General features: G+C 44.1%; 1 long non-coding RNA gene across 2 annotated transcripts; it reads right to left on the bottom strand.

The window, feature by feature from the left end:
* Positions 1-2075: 2075 nt before the first annotated feature.
* Positions 2076-8410, bottom strand: LOC112660854 (uncharacterized). Of its 2 annotated transcripts, none has more exons than XR_007410006.1 (3): positions 8271-8410; positions 7907-8070; positions 2076-2592 (listed from the first exon to the last, which is right to left on the bottom strand). It is a non-coding gene; the product is annotated as an uncharacterized LOC112660854 (long non-coding RNA). The 2 variants fall into 2 exon arrangements; XR_003137264.3 differs by having other exon boundaries at positions 2101-2592; positions 7976-8070.
* Between the last annotated feature and the right edge of the window lie 11399 nt (positions 8411-19809).

Below are 19809 nucleotides of genomic sequence, written 5' to 3'. Positions count from 1 at the left end.
CACCTCTCCAAGGTGACCTCTCCTCAAGCATAGAGAAAGGAAATTGAAGGAGATAATATTCGAATTTAAGTTTCTTTCTTTCTTTCTTTCTTTCTTTCTTTCTTTCTTTCTTTCTTTCTTTTCTTCTTTCTTTCTTTCTTTCTTTCTTTCTTTCTTTCTTTCTTTCTTTCTTTCTTTCTTTCTCTTTTTTTTTTTTTTTCGAATCTGAGTTTCTGCTATTGGCCAACACATCCACGCTCATTACAGGATGCACCCATTGAGGAGGAAGCATGCAAGTAAGTGGCCATGAACCGTCTACATCCAGAGCCAACACCATGTCTGGACCAGAGCAAACACTCCAGCCTCAAATCCCCATTGCTCATGCCCCAGCTCCTTGTTCACCTTTCTTGATTGGCCTTGAGCACACATGACTATAATCACCTGCTTTTGTTCCTTGTCTCCATGGAGACTGTGAGCTCAATGAGGGGGAAGAGACCACTTACTGGGCAGTCTTTGCATCTGCTGCCATGCCTTCCTTTTGCACAAGCAAGCCCTCACTAAATGTTTGTTGAGTAAATAAAAGAGTGAATGATGCACACGAATATGCAGGTCTCCTACCAGGTGAGTACACTGGTGGGGGAACCAGTGAAGACAGGCCAGTACTCTGCAGTGCCTACACCTGGCACTAGAGAGCACCCATGCACACCAAGAAGGTGCTTCTGAGAAAGAGTGGAGGTGAGATTTTGGTAGAGAGTTTTCAAGGAAGAACGCTGATGTTCATCTATAAGATCTCCTTGACTGAAAGTCTGCAGTCTTGCACAAATGAGCCAGTCTCAGCAGGACACACTGTACTGATCAGGGTTCTCCAGAGAAATAGAATCAATAAGATATATACGCATGCTATAAAGAGATTTCTTATAAGGAATTTGCCCATAGATCCATGGAGGCTGGCAGCCCTAAATCTGCAGCATGGGTGAGCAGGTTCAAGATCCAGGACAACCAATGGCGCAGATGAAGTCCAAAGGCCATCTACTGGAAAGGCCCTCTTATTGAAAGACATAAGTCTTTTTGTTCTACCCATGCCTTCAACTGATTGGATGAGGCCCACCCACATTAGGGAGAGCAATCTATTTTACTCAAAGTTCACCAATTTAAATGCTAACCTCATCTGAAAACACCCTCCAGTTGACACATAAACTCTATCGCCACATATACACACTTTAAGCTTTTGGCCCAGAGGCGATGATCTTTCGTGGAGACCTGCATTTCTCTCTCTCTCTCTCTCTCTCTCTCTCTCATCCTTTCCTAATAATCCTGTAATGAGTGTGAAGCACTAGAACAAAGATCTGTTTCCTCCCAAAGAAACCCAAAAGTTACATTGATCACTGTTCTTCTCATGTGCATCCCCCAGAAGGAAATGCAGGGAACACGACCCATAAGAGTGGTTGTAAGCTAAACTTCTGAGGGCATTATCCTAACCTACAGGACTTAAATACACTGTTAGCAGATTTTTAGTCAATGTTTAAAAATGAGCTGACAGATGCCTGGGTGGCTCAGCAGTTGAGCATCTGCCTTCGGCTCAGGGCATGATCCTGGGGTCCTGGGATTGAGTCCCCCATTGGGCTTCCCGCAGGGAGCCTGCTTCTCCCTCTGCCTGTGTCTCTGCCTCTCTCTGTGTGTGTCTCGTGAATAAATAAAATCTTAAAAAATAAAATAAAATGTGTTTGGGAGTATTCCCTCCACAATTTTTAAAAAATGAGCTGATCATCCCTAAAGGCCTGTGAACTGACTGTAAGGAATTCCACTGGAGATGAGTAATTGGGAAGACAAAGGGAAAGATTTTTCTCACTTAGCTAACACAGCTAAACTCACAGATAGGAAGGAGCTAGTCGTATATTCACTAATTGGAGTCATGTTTACATTCCCATTGCCAACGGGAAACATTTGCTGGTTTCAAGGAAATCTCCTGAGTTCAGGGTAATGGTTACAACTTCTCTACTTTAGGGAAGTCCTGGGAGAGGACCCAGAATGGGCAATTTCATAAGTGACCGCTTGCTAAGACAAGGCACAAATTTGCTGTACTGGTAAATCATTTTCTTTCACCATACAACGGTCAAAGTTACTGCCATCAGTGAAAATGCTCATTATTCTTTCATGTTGAGAACTAACAACTATTCTCAGGGAGAAAACCTTTCATCTGTGTTTATGCGGTATCAGCATAATAAAAGACCTTTTGTTTAAAGCAAAATTAGTTCATTCATAATAGATTCACAAAAACCATTGGAAAAAAGAAAAACCATGTTGAATCATGTGAGATACACTCTGCTTTGCAATCCAATTTTTAAAATAAGGCTTCTAAGTATATAACATGAATCGTGCCCTAGCGGGGTGTCTGTGATGAAAGCAAGCCACTGGGTCCTGGAGAGACAAAGCAGCCGAAAAACGTTCTTTTTGGTGGGGATGTTCTTCTACCGCGGCAGGCAACCTAAAGCATATTCTTCTTATTAGGTCACATCCTATTCTTCAACAGTCCGCTGAAATACCTACGGCCAATTCTGAGCAATGGTCCTCCCCTTGGAGATGCAGGTGGCTGCCACCCACTCACGTAATGTTCTGCGAAGTAAAAGGACCATAGTCAAAACGCCGGTTATAGACGATCCCACCAAACACGGAGGCAAAATACTAAAGTTCAGACTGTAGGAACAGCACAGAAGAGAGCCTGAACAGATCATACAGGAAAGGTTACAGATCACTTCCTTTCTACAGTCAAATTAGCCTCTTGCCTGGCTTTTCGGTGGGGGGGTGGGGGTAGGGGGAGGAGGTGGGTGTTAGCCATTAGAAAGGTGCAAATAGGACCACTCTAGGGAAGAAAACACCCCAAGCAGTAGTAAGGCCAAAAAGTGCCCTCCTCTCCTTCATTTGGGGGGATCGACAGGGCCCTGTAGCTACTTTGTAAACTTGAAGCCTAGGAGTGGGGAGGAAGGGGTCTTCCGGTCAACATTTTCTTTTCCCAAAGCAACCAGGGCCTGTGTCAGGAAGGCTCCCCGCAGGCCAGTGGCTGCTGGGATGTGCGGGCTCTGCTCCTGCTTCATCGACAGGGGGGCTTGGGAGAGCAGGGCTGAGGGGGCCAGCACCACGCCTGGCCCCAACAGATGTGCTTCCTCCACTTGTCAACACAGGAAAAAGAATGGAGTGTGAAACTCTCGGGATCTGTGAGAAACTATGTGGTCTGGAGGAAGATCACTGAGAAGTTTTTTGATGCAAAAGACATTGTGAAATGGGTTTCGGGAGGAGAACTGTACTTTCCCACTGCGCAGTGCGCTTTTCGCAGCCGGGCAGAATGTTGGTGTCACCAGCAGGTCCAGCTCAGTCCTCTTCAAAAGGGGACGGAAGGGGAGTCAGTTGGTGAGGGGTGGGGTGTAGGTGACTCAAGGAGAAACAGAACTAAATTCCTAGTCTCTTGACCCTTTGTTTCTGGAGGACTGATGATCGGACATCAGTGGGTTTTTAGCCTTTCGAGTTCAGGTTTGCTATCTCCTGCAGCACAGTGATAGGATCACCCCAAATGTTCTCAGAGTTTCCTACTCAACTGTAGAAGAAAGGGCAGCAGGCCATATGGTGGCTCCAGGCAGAGCCAAGGGACAAGGACTCCTCCCAGTACACAAGAAAAAGGTGAAGACTGCCCAAGAAAGACAAAAAAAAGTAAAGTAGTAAGAAATGCTCGAGATGGACAGAGAAAAGAGGGAGAGGACAAATTAAAATGAACCTTGTTATCTTAGGAAAGTTTTGTCAAGTTGTGGGTCCTTCCTTACTGCTTAATCCTGATGAGCAGGTAGTCTTCCCTTTTTGCCTTAGTTGCCAGGAAGCTCAGAACTACATTCTGGACTCCATGACTTGTAGCTTTCCTTAGCCTAAGTTTTCTCCTGCTGGGGTTATTACAAATCATTTCTGGAGTAGGGAGGAAGACCACGTTTGTGATTTTCTGCTATCTGCCATCTATCTACTCCTCCTCTTTTGTTAACTGGACACCAAATTCCCTCTAGGAAACTATGGTTCCCTACCCCTTAGCCCCTGCGCTTCGGGGAGAGGGTCCCACCTCCATCCCAGGGGAGAGGCATGTAACCAAGACACAAGTCAGTCCATTGCTCTATCTCCCTTGCCTCAGCATCGGGTTATAGGTGGGCAGATGAGCCAGTGAGGTCCTAAGAACATTTTGCCAGGAATTGGGGAGCGGGGGTGGGGGGGGGTGCTAGGAATTGTTCCTACCGGACTAGCAGGTGGAAAGATACAAGTCCAAAGCCCTTACAGCTGCATTGTGACCACAAGGGAAGCATCTGCTGGAAAACAGCTAAATCTAGAGTGAGGCCCCAGGATGAGGAGAGATAGGAAGGCAGGTCCAGGATATGCCTATGAAGCAGCAGCTCCTTCATCTGCTTTAGTTTGATCTGGATTTGTCACAGCAGAAAGCGTCCCAACTGACACAGCAGATAGAGAGAAAAAGCCACACTTTTATTTTCTCTTACTATGAGAATAATATGTGGTGAAGGCGGAAATTTTAAAAATATAGGAAACTGTGAGAAAAATATCACCCCAATCCCATAACCTAGAGATAACAGTAAAATGGACTGACTGTTCTCAGAGTTTTGCTTTGAAGCCAGGAAAGAAAACATCACTTGTGACCACCTTCCAACATGCAGTTACCCTAAACCCAATACTGTCTCGAGTTATCCCACTGAAGCCACTCGGAGAGAAAGTCTATTTCCTTTCTGTGTAGCTTCGGTGGATAGTTCTGGTAGGCCTCTGGCTTAGATTTAACAATTTTTTTCACCCTCCAAGTTCAAAAGCCATACATTTGGCTCAGCACCACAAGGTTTTTCTTGCTAGAACAGCTGAGCAGCTTGAGAGCTGCTTGTCTCAGAGGAGCAGCTGGCATTTCAGGTTGGCCCGGTCACCTTTCAGAAGCCACTGGGACAGTGGGGGACAGGGAACCAAGTGGAGGCAGCACCAGGCCTGCCAAGCTGCTCAGTGGTTGTCTGCACGGGCCTGGGAGGTGAGCAGGGTCCTCAGTCCCAGGCCTCTGGCTCCACTGGCAGGTCGCTTTGAATCAACAGCAAAATGCTGCTGTCATGAGTCTCCCACAAAGGCTGTATAGCATGCTTTCTGTTTCTTTTCTCTTGTTAAAGTTTTCTTACAGAAAGAGTAGAAAGAATACAGTGTAACAGGCATGGGCACATTGGTTCAATTTCACACTTCTTGACGCTTTGCCAGCTTGGCTTCATGTATTTCTTTTCTTACTAAAGTGTGTTATTTAATTTTTATGATATTTTTAAGAAGGCTCTACATCCAGCTGTGGGGTTTAACTCACAACCCTGAGCTCAAAAGTCACATGCTCCACCGACGAGCCAGCCAAAGCCCCTTGCTGAAGTGTTTTGAAGTAAACTATACATACTATAAGTGGATGTATCTGATTGCTGCTTCACAGTGCAATTTTCTCTTTTAATTTCCTATTCAAATTAGGTATCTAAGAAGGACAATGTGAAACAATTGTTACCATTTATTAAGTACCCGCTATTCACCAATTGCTTCATTCATTCACTCATTTGTTGGCCAATGTTTATTGAGTACCAAGCAGGCCATGGTTTGAAGCCCTACAGATAGAGCAACACACAAAACTGCCAACCCCACTCCTCATGGAGCTGATCTTTTTGTGCAGGAGATGGGCATTAAATAGATAAAGAAGGGTAGGACAAGAGTGATAGTGGAGATGGTGAGAAATGACTGGAATCATGAAGGCAGAGCCAACAAGGTTTCCAGACAGACTGGATGTGAGGGGTGAGAGAAAAGAAGGGGTCAAGGATGATGGATCTTTTTGGCCTGGGTGTCCGGAAGCCTGAAGGAACCATTAAGTAGGATGGAGATGACCTAAGACAGCAGATGCAGATGGAAAGATCAAAAGTTCGGTTTAGAGACTCCAAGTCTGAGCGGTCACAGACAGCTGGCTATCTGAATCTGAAGTTCAGAGGTGACACCTAGCCTAGAGATGACACTCTGGAGTAGCCAGCATATACAGGTAGCATCTTTAGCCCCGAGACTGCATAAGATTATTAAGGAGTATCACTGGCAAAGACATCCAAGGACTGAGCCCCTGGAAAGTGGAAGATAGCCAGAGTAGGAGAAGATTCAAGTGTAGGGTACTGAAGCCAGGAGCACAAAAGGTTTCCAGAAGTGAGTGACTGTGTCCAATACTACCAATAAGCCATCAAAGATAAAGACTGAGAACTGGAGGCCCCTGGGTGGCTCAGTCAGTTAAGCATCTGACTCTTGATTTTGGCTCAGGTCATGATCTCAGGGTCCTGGGTTCAGGCCCCAGTGGTCTCCACGCTCAGCACAGAACCTACTTGTCCCTCTCCTCCCCACCCCTGCTTGCATGTTTCTCTCTAAATTAAAATAAAATAAATTAAAATAAAATAAAATCTTTTTTTTTTTTTTTAAGATTTTATGTATTTACTCATAGACACAGAGAGAGAGAGAAGCAGAGACACAGGCAGAGGGAGAAGCAGGCTTCCCGCAGGGAGCCTGATACAGGACTCGATCCTGGGACCCCGGGATCACAACCTGAACCAAAAGCAGATGTTCAACAACTGAGCCACCCAGGCAACCCTAAAATAAAATAAAATCTTAAAAGAAAAAGAAAAGACTAAGAACTGACCCCACAATTCAGCACCAAGGGGCTCACTAGCTTCCTTGGCAAAAGCAGCCTCAGTGAAGGGGCCAGGACAGGGTGGGTCGTGAGAGAATGGGAGAAGTGGAGACAGCAGGAATGGACAGCCCTTTGGAGACATTTTGTCATAACATAAAAATGAGGAGAAGTGGGGTGCTAGCTGCAGGAACAAAGGGTCAAGAGGTTTGGTTTAAAATGGGATGATTATACCATGTCTCTGCTGATGGGACTATCTAGCAGAGAGGGGGAAATGATGCAGAAGACACGAATGGCCAGAGGAAGGTCGAGGAGTGGTCCAAAGCAGATGGGTACCAGGAGCAGAGGGCGATGAGCACCTGGAGGACTGGGGGCATCGGTGCTGGGCACAGGCAGTAGCGCTTGGGTGGTCCGAGTGTGAGGAACTACCACCACCCTCTTGAATCCACCCAGCCTCAAAGAAGTTATCTTGTAAGTTGCAAATCTGAGAGCAGGGTCCCAAGTCTCTAATTCCCAAAGCTGTTTGTTCCACTCTAGGCACCTCTTTATTTTTGCACAGAACCGGGAAATTGAGTTAAAGAAACCCTCTGCCTGCTTCTTCCTCTGCCTGTGTCTCTCTCTGCCTCTCTCTATGTCTATCATGAATAAATTAATAAAATCTTAAAAAAAAAAAAGGGGGGATCCCTGGGTGGCTCAGCGGTTTAGCGTCTGCCTTCGGCCCGGGGTGTGATCCTGGAGTTCCAGGATCAAGTCCCACGTCGGGCTCCCGGCATGGAGCCTGCTTCTCCCTCTCCCTGTGTCTCTGCCTCTCTCTCTCTCTGTGTGTCTATGAATAAATAAATAAAATCTTAAAAATATAATAAATAAATAAATAAATAAATAAATAAATAAATAAATAAATAAATAAATTTCTGGGGCCCTGAGACCAGACCCGACAAAATGTTATCCTGGCGCATCTTCCAGATTTTCCCCCCTAGACATATAAATGTACAAGTATTTTCGCTTCGCCCCTGGCCACCTTGCTTTGCACAGTCTCAGCGGGCGCCGCGGAGGCGGGCTGCGGCGGAACCAAGCTCGGGGCGCTCCCTCCGGGCCGCTGCGGGGACGCCGCCGCTAGATGGCGCCAGAGCTGGGCTGCGGGCCTGCGGCGGGCCTGCTGCGCATGCTCCCTGGCGCTCCTGCCCAGCCCCGCCTGCGGTCCGGGCCGCCGCGGCCCCCACCCCGCCCCACCTCGGACCCGGAGAAGGGGGCAGTCCGACGCCCCCGCTGTCTCCTCGGTTCCCCTGCCTTGCAGCACACCCCCATCTTCGGCTTCCTGTCAGGTGATCTCACAGCGGCCGGCGTCAGAACAGCGGCTGCGTGCACTGGGCTGATGGCGCGGAATCGATGGGCTGCTGGGAGGAGGGAGGAAGCTTGTTACAAAAAATGTTACCTGACATGTACTTTTCTGATAGTTGCCTCTCAGAAAGCCTGGTCCACCGCCCGGTAACTCAGCTGCCCCAAGCCCTACGCGGTGGACACTGGATTTCCAGGCGGCCCAGCTGCTGGCCTTAAATCATTGTCCGACCAGGTGCACACACACAACGGAGCTCACCTGTTCCTTCTTTTGTTTCATGGTGACACCGCGATGGCACAAAATATGACCAGCCTGCAAACGCTTGAAATAGAAGTCTGTGGCTGACAAATCCATCCTTGAAACACTCGTGTGTGCATCCAGGACTCGTGCAAGTCAGGTGCCACAGCTCCACAAGCGCAGAACGCGGTCTATAATTAGACTGATCCAGAGCCCTCTGACAACTGGTTCAGGGAGGTGCTTTTCTTGACTCCATGAGAGCTTATTCCTTTGACTGTAGGATATCTGTCAAGTGCTTTTTAGCATGGAATGAACTAGAATTTTTAAATCCTAAGCTGTTTTAAGCAGGTCACAGGTGTTATTTAGGATGGGTGTCTTCCAGACATACTGTTGCTCTAGGGCTGATGTTTGGAAGGCTGCCTTAGAGGTTTCTGGAATCCCCTTTATCACATACCTTAAGTCCATCCAAGAAAGAAGTTTAATTTATCTCTGCTTTGGGAGAGGATAGCTGTGCTAAAGAAGGAGAGTATAACTGAAGAGACCTAACCTTCACTATGAGAAGTATTTCATGTCACTTAGTACAGAGACCTATTTCTTTTTTCGAGATGGGGGAGTCTGATAGGTTTTACTAACAGCCTTTTCTGTAGGACTCCACAAAAAAAATTTTTTTTTGTGGAATCAATGTCTTTTTAATTAATTCAGTTACTTTTACTGAGGTGCCCAGTGCGTGCCAGAACCCACTCTAGGCACTGAAGATGCAGCAATGAACAAAAATAGCAAAAAAGCACAGCCAGAGCTTACCTCCTTCCAGAGGAAACCACCAAATAAGTTTCTATACAGACATCTCATTAAGATGAGGACATCTATCAAACTTGCTGTCCTCAAAGCTGTGATGTAGCATGACCTATGGTAAGATGGCTCACGCAGGAAGCAGGAAGATGAGCCTGAACTCATTTTAATCACTGTGTGATTCTGAAATAGAGGCCACTTTTAGGCAACAGGCTTGAGTAACAAAACGTAGAGCAAAGCAGAAGGACCGACAGTAACCCTGTGGCTGAATACAGACAGGACCATCAGGCAACCTGCCTCACAATGTTGAGGCCCTAACTAACCAAAGGGCTCCTTACAACCAGGCACAGGTACTAAAAAAAGTAAAATTCCATAGGTTCTGTAACTCCTCACTTTCCCCCTTTACAGCCCTCCCCCACTGCCTCCAGGCAGACAGCCTCTCCCCTCTGTCCTACCACTGCTTCCTTGCAGAAGGAAGTAGTTAGTACTTCCTTTAGTTTAGTAAACTATCTGCTTTGTTCTCCCTCAGGTGAATTCTTTCACTGCCAGCTTCCACCCCAATGGGTCACCCCACATTTTGGGCACCCCTGTCTGATCCGGAGAGACATAACACGGAACAAGTCACTTCGCAGTTCCAAGTGCCCCACCCCCACCCCCGGCCGCCCTATATCCTCTGTTAATATCCTACCTTCCTCAGTTTTGAGAAGTCAATGATAAAACATCTAGAGCTGTCAAGACATCACAGAAATGCAGGTTCATATATTTTTATGCTATAACAGTAACTAAACAAAGCATAAGAGAAGGGAACACGATTACAAATGATTCAAAGGATTCTTCAAACAGTGTCAGAGGACTTGGAAGGTTAGGCTAGAACTCTAACAGAGAGTAGCATTAACCCTCAGTTCTTATTTACTTCTCTGAAGCACAATCTTAGGAATCCAGAATATTCTAAGTATCTCTTAAAGGATCAGAGTTGAGGAATGTGGTCAGCCCTGAAAAGGAATCCATGACTTTTAAGTGTCCCTCTAGCAGCCAGTCTCCTTTGGAGAACAGCTTTAGGCACATCTTTCAGCCTAAGAGGACTGGCTTGCCCAGATATGGGGGCTGGAAACCAACCCTGCAAGCCCAAGCAGCGCAGATTTGACCAAGCTCAAGGCCTCCGGGAATTAGGTTACACAAGAAGTCAACGGCCTCTGAGGTGACTCTGTCCAACATAGGGACGTTCCAGAACCTCTCTCAGAAGGTATGATGAATGTGAGATGCAGAGGTAAGAGGATGCTGGATGTATCCTGAAGGAAGATGTGCTATCTAGGTGGCCTGAGCCCTGCAGCACCTCCCAGATAAGGAGTCTGTGGAGGGGGTGACTTTCCCCCATGTTGAGGTGACTTTGTATTTTCTAACAGCCCCACTTCCCCCAGATAAAGAGAACAAAGGCAAAAGAAATATAGGTAAAATTACATTTCCTTACAACTTGCAGCTCCATGACAAATACTTGGGAGGGGTAGACTATGACAATCCAAGGAGTTCCTGATGGCATTAATGTTAATGAATTGCTATAGGCAAAAAGCAACCGTAGCTTGACAACAGCCAGACCTCCAGGAACCTGCAAGTCTTAAGACTGTTTAGGTGAGAATCCTTTTGGAAACTTCCATGATCTCCACCCCTCCCTCCTAACTTGAAAGTACATAATCAGTCACCCCTCACAATCCCATGCAGCTCTTCCTGCCTATGGGTCCTGCTCCCATGGGCTTTAATAAAAACACCTTTTTTGGGTTCGTTTGGGTGGCTCAGTGATTGTGTTCCCGGGGTCCTGGGATTGAGTCCCACATGGGGCTCTGCAGGGACCTTGCTTCTCTCTTTGCCTATGTCTCTGCCTCTCTCTTTGTGTCTCATAAATAAAAAAATAAAATCTTAAAAAAAAAAAAAAACAACACCCTTTTGCACCAAAAATGTCTCAATCTCAAGAATTCTTTCTGGAACCCTAGCTGCTGGCTCTTACCACATCCACCTCCACTTCCCCATGCATCCTGACAATGCCATCACCTAGAGGCTTCACATGAAAGGATTTTTCCATTTTCTTAGAAAAGAGGTGGAACTAATACCATTTTCCTTAAGCAAGGACAAAAAGATCAGTATGCCCTTTTGCAAAAGGGTAGTTACACTTGGCAAAAGGAAGAACTAAATTCTGCAAATTCCCTGTTGAAAGTCCCTCTTTATTTAGAAAGAGTGCTGGCTGACCATTTTGTTTCTGTTAGAGAATCAACAGAAATATTCCTTCACAGGCCCAAATAAAATAAAAAGCCTTGTGGACTGATAATTTATCCTGCTCCACCTCCTCCACTCCACGGAAGTCTGGTATGCTTGTGTCTACTCTCCAAATCAAGGACTCTGGGTCCAGGAGCATTTAGGAAGAAATCTCAACTTTAGCTAAATCTCAACTTAAGTTGCTAAATCTCAACTTTAGCAGACAAATCTTTTGGCTGACTTTTCACCCCATCCAGAAACTTCTGTTCCTTTCTAACTAAAAGAATCTGTGTAAGGCCTAAACCAGAAAGGAAAACCATTTCTAATTTTGTCAAGTACTAGAATATTTTAATTCAGATCAAATTAGCAAGACTGTTCATTCTTCTTGATTTCAGCTCATAAATATTTACTACCAACCTACTGACATGCCAAGTAGATACTCAGGATCTAAAGAAAAATAAGATCTAGCTCCTGTGGCAAGAAACTCATGGTCTAGCAGGGAAGAAAACAAATAAGCAAATGACTGCAATATATCATTTCACTGTCTCTCTGTTTTACTGATGAAGACCAAAAAAACCTCACCAGGTATTTCTAAGTAATGAAGTACCCAAAGCAATTTAATTACCCAAAGTCAGACAGCCAGTATGCGACAGAGCCAGAATTCACACCACAATATCTATTATTGACATACAATCACCTTTACATTATTAAAATTAGTAATATTATTCATATTGAGCTTGCTGAATGTCTAATACCTGGGAAATCAAAGAAAACTTGGAAGGTCTTGTCTTCTGTCATCAAACATTTAGTGAGAGCATGAGTGTTTTAGTTAGCATCTTTTTCTGAATATAAAGGTGAATTTTTAAATGAATCACCTGTGAAAATAGATTAAATTTCAAGTCTTCAAAGTTCTATAGGAGGTACAACTCTGGACTATTGTTTTAAGTTCCCCTTGCCCAATGGGAAGGTACAAAACAAAACAAGCCTGTCCATTCAAAGGGACCAGGAAAAGCAAAGTATAGACTGGTCTGCAGAACAGCCTTGAGTGAGGACTATACATAATTCAGCCACACATTTGACTAGTTTTCAAGAAAAGGATGAATAGTTTAGAATGACATTGTTTAAAACCTCATAAATGCAACTTCAATGGCTGGCAGGTTCACTTTTTTTTTTTTTTAAGATTTTATTCATTTGAGAGAGAGAAAGAGAGAACACAAGTAGAGGGTAGTGGCAGAGGGAGAGGAAGAAGCAGACTCTCTGCTGAGCAGGGAGCCCAATGCAGGGCTAGATCCCAGGACCCTAGGGCCATGACCTGAGCCAAAGGCAGACGCCCAACTGAGCCACCCAGGTGCCCTGGCAGGTTCACTTTTTTAAAATTTTTCACATTTTGTTCAGCTATGAGGCAATTAAGATCTACAAAGAAGACTAGATATGTATCCTTCTATTCCCAAACTTCGTATATTTCTAATAATCCAGCGACATAATGAGTAGCTTTAAAAGAGATGCTACCCCTCACAACCATATACATTTTTTTTCCTTCCATTTACCCCTCGTGTGTCATGTCAAGAAATATTTTATGTTCATTTCATTGTGAAAGATTCCAGGCCAACTTCTGCCCATCTAGATTTTCATTCATTAAGTATGTACTAAGTATTTAACTATGTTTTATGCTGAGAAACCCAATCATCAGTAAGACATATGTATTTGAGAGTGGCCTAGTGGGAAAACAGGACATGGTACTAAAAACAGTATAGTAGATCTTGGTAAGAATATCCCAGGATTCTAGAGAATCTCTAACAAGGGACACCTAACCCTGCAACTGGTAAGGCTTCACGAATTATCTTCCAACCTGAAGGTAAAATCAGTGAGGGAATGGCCTATTTTGTCCATCCAAAGATCTCTGGCAATAAGCATAGTGCCTAGTCCACAGCATAGGGCCCATTATGTGAGACAACAGAATGACAGCTAGGCAGGAAAGCACGTACGAGGGAAGTTAGTTCAGTATGACCAAGGCCTGTGTGCTTCTGTGTGTTTGGAAAGGGAGGGGGACATCTAAGGAATGAAGTTCGAGAATTCGTCAAATCTGATTATAGGGGCCTTGGATGCCACACAAGGGAGGGCCATGTTTCAGAGCATTCCTCAGACAGCAGAGCGGATCAGTAGATCAGAGGTAATGAGGCTACATAGTAACCGGAGACAAATGTCCTGAGAGACTAGCAGAGAGGCCAGAGAGAAGTGGAATGGATCAGACACCTAATAAGAACTGGATAGCAGGAGGGGCAAGGTTTGGCCATTCCACAAGGTGGAATGTGGTGAGTAGGTAACAGCCAAGTGGATGATAGCTCAGGAGGAGCACATTTAAGGGAATACATTCAATTCTATACATGTCATTTGAGATGCCTGTAGCCATGCACATGACATTGAACAAGTAGGAACCCATGTCCACCTGGTCTTGAGGCAGGGAACATCAGGGACAGGTGCCACTGAAGCCAGAGAGCATGAAATCCCCCAAGAAGAATGGAGAAATTAGGGAGCAATTCTAAATGAAACAGAATTTAGGAGAGGAGCAAGTTCTAGCAGAGGTCCCACTCCCTGCCTAGAGCCCCAGCTCCCAGCCCCAGCTGCTAGACCGCTCTCCCAGGCCCATGGCAGCCCACTGTCAGTCGAGCCTTTCCAACACTCCAGCCCTGTTAACTGGTCCAGTCCATGACCGCAGCTTAGGACAGCAGCATGGGAAGTCATGGCATGCCCTCCTGAAGCATTACCTGTATTTGAGTAACTTGGGAGGGGGCAAAGAGATGATTATGTTAGACAGTGCAAAGTTATAAAGCAGAAAACAAAAAAAACTTTCATTTTTAAAAGAGATAAGACATCATTTCAATAATGTTTTGTGCTCTCAACTCCTCAGGCTCTATATTCTCTCAAGAAACAAGCAGCTGTTCCATGTATAACTTGAAAGTGGCCATTTTGTTTGCTCATTGTCTCTCATGTTTGATGAGAGACATTTTTTTTTTAAGATTTTATTTATTTGAGAGAGAGTGCAAGTGAGAGAGTAGGAGAGAAAGCACAAGCAGGGGAAGCAGCAGAGGTAAAGAGAGAAGCAGACTCGCTGCTGAGCAGTGAGCCAGACAACCAGGAGGACTGGGCTCAATCCTGGGACTCTGGGACCATGACCTGAGCCAAAGGCAGAGGCTTGACTGAGCCACCCAGGTGCCCAAAAGTACCTACATTCTTTAACAAAAAATAAGTCACCCTAGCTCCCTTACTCTTTCAAATACATAACCAAGTAAAGTGCAAATTATCCTCAATTCAAACCCCTAAATCTTATGGTCAACTAATCTTCAACAAGGATGCCAGGAACACACAATGGACAAAGACAGTCTTCAAAAAATGGTGTTAGGAAACTGGATATCCACATATAAAAGGATGAAACTGAACTCTTATGTCATATACAAAAATCAATGTAAAATGGATTAAAGACTTCAATATAAGACCTGAAACCATAAAACTCCTAGAAGAAAACACAGGGGGAAAGATCCTTGACATTAGTCTTGATGATTTTTTTAATTTGACACCAAAAGGCAGGTAACAAAAAGTGAAAACAAACAAGTGGGACCTTATCAAACTAAAAAGCTTATGCAGAGCAAATGAGACCACCAACAAAATGAAAATTCAATCTGCTCAATGGAAGATATGTGCATATAAAATATCCAATAAGAGGTTAATATCCAAAATATCCAACACCCCAAAAACTAAGAATCTGATTAAAAGCAGGCAGATGGGGATCCCTGGGCCGCGCAGCGGTTTAGCGCCTGCCTTTGGCCCAGGGCGCGATCCTGGAGACCCGGGATCGAGTCCCACATCAGGCTCCCGGTGCATGGGGCCTGCTTCTCCCTCTGCCTATGTCTCTGCCTCTCTCTCTCTCTCTCAATCTGTGTGACAATCATAAGTAAATAAAAATTAAAAAAAAAAAAAAACGGGCAGATGGTCTGAAAAGAAGACATTTTTTCAGACATTTTCCCAACACATGCAAAGATGCTCAATATCACTCATCATCAGGGAAATGAAATCAAGACAATGAGATGTCACCTCCCACCTGTCAGAATGGCTAGAATCAGTAAGACAAGAAGTAACAAGTGTTGGCAAGGATGTGGGGAAAAGGGAATCCTTGTGCACTGTTGGTGGGAAGTAAATTTGTGTAACCACTGTGGAAGACAGTATGGAGGGTCCTCAAAAAGTTAAAAACAGAAGTACCAAATGATCCAGTAATTCCACTGTTGAGTACTTACTCAAAGAAAATGAAAATACTAATTGGGAAAGATGTGTGCACCTCTCTGGGTTCCCTGCTGCATAATTTATGATAGCCAAGATGTGGAGGCAAACTAAGTGTCCATCAATAGATGAATGGATAAAGAAGTGGTATATATATATATATATATATATATATATATATATATATACACACACACACACACACACACACACACAAAACAGACTACTACTCAGCCATAAAAAGAATGAGATCTTGCCATTTGATGGCAAAAAAACACATACACAACATAAGATGGACGAGGGTATTACACTAAGTGAAGTAAGACAGAGAAAGACAAATACCATTTCACATATATGTGGTATCCAAAAAACCAAATGAACAAATGAAAAACAGAAAGAGACTCATAAATACACAGTGGTGGTGTGGCCAGAGAGGAGGTGGGTGGGGGATGGGTGAAGGGGATTAAGAGGTGCAAACTTCCAATTATAAAATAAGTAAGTCGGGGCACCTGGGTGGCTCAGTCAGCTGCATCTACCTACAGCTTGGGTCATGACCCCAGGGTCCTGGGATCGAGCCCCATGTTGAGCTCTCTGCTCAGCGGGGAGCCTGGTCCTCCCTCCTGCTTGTGCTCTACCTATCTCTCAAATAAATAAAATCTTTAAACATAAATAAGTTAATTAAATAAGTGAGTCACGGGGACGAAAAGCACAGCAGAGGGAATATAGTCAATACTGTAATAATGTTGTATGGTAACCACACTTATGGTGAGCATTGCACGATGTGTAGACTTGTTGAATCACCATGTTGTACACCTGGAACTATTACTTTGTATGTCAGTTATGCTTCAATAAAAAAAGTACAACAACAAAAAGAAATTTACTAAAATGTTTTGAGACTTGAAAAAGAATTCTGGTTTCAAAATGTTGTAAGAAACATAGGGGTGGCTGAGTGGCTCTGTCAGTTGAGTGTCTGCCTTTGGCTCAGATCATGATTCCAGGGTCCTGGGATCGAGCACCATTTCTGAGCTCCATGTCAGGCTCCCAGCTCAGTGGGGAGCCTGCTTCTCCCTCTGCCTCCCTCTCCATTTGTTTCCCTCTGCCTGTCTGCCGTTCCACCAACTTGAGTGCTCGCTGTCAAATGGATAAAATCTTTAAGGAAAAAAAAAAAAGAACAATTGTAAAGATGAAATTCAGAATTTTGAAAGCCAAGTTATTATTTTCATAATGTTTTTAGTGAAAACATAAACAATGGGACCGCACAAACTAAAGTGTTTCTGCACAGCAAAAGAAACCATCAACAAAATGAAAAGACAACCAATGGAATGAAAAAGATACTTGGGAAACACCTACCTGAAGGGATTAATATCCAAAAAACACAAGGAACGCCTACAACTCAATAGCAAAAATAAATAAATAATCCAACCTTAAAATGGGAAAAGGACCTGAAGAGACGTTTTTTTTTTTTTTTTCCAAAGACATACAAATGGCCAAGTTGCTCAAGATCACTGACCATCTGGGAAATATGAATCAAAACCACACTAACACCTCACACTTGACAGAATGACTATTACCAAAGTCAACAGGTACCTGTTGGCAAGGGTGTGGAGAAAAGGGAGTCCACTGTAAAGTGGTATAGTCACTCTGGAAAGCAGTATGAAGAGGACTCAAAAACTTAAAAAACATAACTACCAGATGATCCAGCAATCCCACTTCTGGGTATTATCCCAAAGAAATGAAATCATGACCTCAAAGAGCATTCTCAAGTTCATTACGGCATTGTTCACAAGAGGCAAGATGAGAGAAGCAGCTAAATGTCTATCAGTGGATAAAAGGATAAATAAAGTGTGACAGATATGTGTGAGTGTGTGTGTGTGTGTGTGTATGGGATATTCAGCCTTAAAAAAAAAAAAGGAAATGCTGCCATTTTAGACATGGATAGACCTGGAGGATATTATGGTAAGTGAAATAAGCCAGGAATTAAAAGACAAATACTGCATGATCTCATTTATAGGTGGACCCAAACTCCTAGAAAGAGCAGAGTGGTGGTTGCCAGGGATAAGGGGGTAGAGGAACTGGGGAGATGTTGAACTACGAGTAGAAATTCTCAGTTACGGGTGAGTTCTGGAGATCTGATGTACAGCAACGAGGACCACAGTATTGTACGCTTGCAATCTGCCCAATCTTAAGTATTCTCACATCACCTGCCTGAAGAGGTAATTATGGGAGGTGAGAGATGTTAGCCTGATGGTGGTACTCATATCACGTCCACAGACACTGTGGATATCTGTGGAATATCATATTGTACACCTTAAGTGTACAAAATTTTAAGTTATAAATCATACTTCAATAAGGAGGAGAAAAAATCCTGAATCTTCCATTTCCTGTGCAACCTGGAGCAGGTTTCTTAAGCTGTAAAAGGGGAACTGCTATTGTAGGAAGCTATAAGGAGTCTGAGTGAATACATTTTTGAGCCCAGGAAGTGTTTGTCATCTTTGACATGTTAACGTCAAAGCAGCACAGGGAGATGCAGAGAGGGAGGGAGCTGTCCTGGTTTGGGGTGCTCAATCGAACACAAGAGGCTAGCTAGATCTGCTTTTCCAGGAACTAACAAATACCACTTCTTATGCTAATTAGAGTTGGGTTTCTATACTTGCTACTGGAGTCCTAATGGCAGAGGAAGCCTTTGAAAACTAGCACAGGGCTCTCTATAAACATGGTATATTGACACAATCGGCTCGTCAATTGTCTCTAAGACCATAAAGTTGTCCTCTTCAAATGCTGAATAGGGTGAGCAACTGCGTGCACGATGTGAACACTGCCCAGAGGTCACTGAATGAACCTGTTTAACCTGTCCAGGGACTCTCTCATGCTACTCTGGGTAAACTGAGATAGGTTCTGGTTGAGAGCTTCAAACTTACCCACTCTACCAAGGTACAAACTAAAAAAGCCAGTTTGGTTCAGTCTATCCACTTCCTTAGTCAACAAAGAGAAAGACAGGGCTACATGGATTTGAAGATCTCAGTGAAGTTCCAGTGGGATTGGGATCCAGTTGTTCTTCCCTGAATGTGCAGATCACATGCTGGCACATTCCACATGGAGGCACTGCTTAATACCAGGCACATCTTTTTCAGATCAAGCTCCAGCTTAACCGTCTCGTTTCTTCTCCCTCCACAGCCCACTCCCCACCCCTAGCTCTAGTATGATTGCAAGTATATGATTCCTCTTTCAATACCAATAGAAATTAAGAACTTAGGACCTCTGCAATGCCTCCTGTTTCCAGAACACAGCTATAAGCCCTTAGAAGTGAAGGGGGGAAAATTACATATATAAAGTGTCCTGGAGACCCTGTTATCTAAAAAAGGAGAAAAATCTGTTTGACTTGCCCGAAGACACAAATAAGGAGTAAAAAAATTTAAAATCCACATGCTTAGGGAATTAATTTCTGCTTATCTGATGTGTCTAGCTGATGAGCTATTTACAGAAAAAAATCCTAAAACACATTTAAATGTCCTATCTTGAATATAGAGTCTGACAATTGATGCTCTTTATGCTTCAGATCATTATCAAATGAGTGCTGGATGTTCTTAATCACATTCTACCACGAGTTAGCTGGCTTTTTAATTATACATCTCATTTTTAGAGCAGAGTGCTAAAGTGTATCATGTGACATTAATATGGCTACCATCCTATAATTTCCTATTTATGTTTTCTACACTATCATCGAATGTCACTAGGTCACCTTCACAGCATGACCGCAGACCAGCAGTACCACCCAAATTTGTTAGACATGCTATCACGGGCACCTGGCTGGCTCAGTCAGTGGAGCACATACATGACTCTTCATCTCAAGGTTGGAGTTCAAGCCCTGAACACGGAACATAGTTCACTTACAATAAAGTAGGGACGCCCAAGTGGCTCAGTGGTTGAACATCTATCTGCTTTTGGCTCAGGGCGTGATCCCAAGGTCCTGGGATCGAGTCCATCAGGCTCCCTGCTATATCAGGGAGCCTGCTTCCTCTGCTTATGTCACTGCCTCTGTGTATCTCATAAATAAAATCTTAAAAAAAAATAAATAAAAAGTGCCCCAGTTGGCTACATATCCCTCTCTTGATTCCAACTCAGGTCATGATCTTGGGGTTGAGACAGAGCCCCATATTGGGCATGGAGTCTGCTTAAATTATCTGCCTCTGCCCCTCCTCCTGCTCATACTCTCTCCAAAACCAAATCAATCTTTCAAAAAGTAGTACTGGCAATA

Source organism: Canis lupus, chromosome 4, assembly GCF_003254725.2.
Source record: "Canis lupus dingo isolate Sandy chromosome 4, ASM325472v2, whole genome shotgun sequence".
In the NCBI taxonomy this organism is placed as follows: Eukaryota; Metazoa; Chordata; class Mammalia; order Carnivora; family Canidae; genus Canis; species Canis lupus.
Note: the sequence above shows the minus strand (reverse complement) of the source record. Positions and strands in the feature narration are given on the sequence as shown.